Consider the following 1,355-nt stretch of genomic DNA (forward strand, 5'->3'; position numbering starts at 1 on the left):
GCGCGTCCGGAGCCCGTGCTCCGCAACGGGAGAGGCCACAACAGTGAGAGGCCCGCGTACCACAAAAAAAAAAAAAAATGGGGATGACAGTGCCTGCCTCACAGGGGTGTCAGGAGGGCTGGATGAGATCACCATGCATGCAAAGCAGCCGGCCTGGCAGGGAGCTAGGACTATTTATTAACAGTCATTACACTAATAATGAGGTCTGTTTTGGGGCCAAGCAAACCCCACAGAGCTCCTTCCTGGAACAAGGATGTGTGTATCACCCACACACCCAGTCTCCTGCTTGGGGCATGTGGGAAAGGGGGCAGACCTGCAGCCTCTATGTATGGGCAGGAGGGACCAAGATCTACAGTGGAAACCTGTGAGTCAGAGACAGGCATAAAACAGTTAACAGGCGTGCCATTGCAGCTACAGTAATGATGGAGATATAGAAGCTTAGATAATGTCTGGAAGGCAGGTGGATTAGTAAGGGACAGAAACCCGACTCCAACTGGGCTAAGCAAAAGAGAATTTATTGGGTCATGTAAAAAAACTTCAGGGACGACCTTGCTTCAGAAGTAGCTGCATCCAGGTGCTTGAAAGCTATCATCAGTTTCCATGTCTCTCTGGAAGATGAACTGATGTTTGTGAAGCACTAAACAGCACTTAATATACCCAATGCTCTATAATATTGGTTATTATTTTATTACTACTGCTACTACTACTACTACTGTTACCTTATCAGGCCAGTCACCCAGAAAAAGTGAGTGCTCTCTCTCAACTATTCCTGTAAGTCCCAGGACCGGTTCTCATTTAGGTGGGGTTGTGTGACCATCTCTGAACCAAACCCTGTGGCCATGGCTAGGCTCTGTGACCAGGGTTATGTGACCATCCTTCAGGCCATGGATGAGGTCAACCCCACTCAAACCCCATGGACTGAGAATGGTGGAGAGGGGCTTCTCAGCAGGAAATGGGGGCTGGCCAGGCACAGCCATCCCCCAAGGGGGCCGTGATGGAGTCATCTCCAGTGCCTGCCTCCCCCTGGGGAGAGACTCCAGACTCTAGTCATTGGCTTTCCACCACCTGGGAGTCTTGAGACCTAGGTTTTCCCTCAGCACTACCTCCTTTGCCTGAAGGTGGCCTTTAGAGTTGGAGAGACAGGGACTTGATACCCAGTTCCACTGCTTAATTAGTTTCACTTCCCTGTACCTCAGTTTTCCCATCTGTGAAATGGGGCCATTATCACACCACCTTAATTCAACAAATATCTTATGGAACACTATATCTGACATTTATTGGTACCTCAACACTTTTTTTTTTTTTTTTTTTTTGGTGGTACACGGGCCTCTCACTGCTGTGGCCGCTCCCGTTGT

The sequence above is a fragment of the Physeter macrocephalus genome, unplaced genomic scaffold (assembly GCF_002837175.3).
Source record: "Physeter macrocephalus isolate SW-GA unplaced genomic scaffold, ASM283717v5 random_188, whole genome shotgun sequence".
In the NCBI taxonomy this organism is placed as follows: domain Eukaryota; kingdom Metazoa; phylum Chordata; class Mammalia; order Artiodactyla; family Physeteridae; genus Physeter; species Physeter macrocephalus.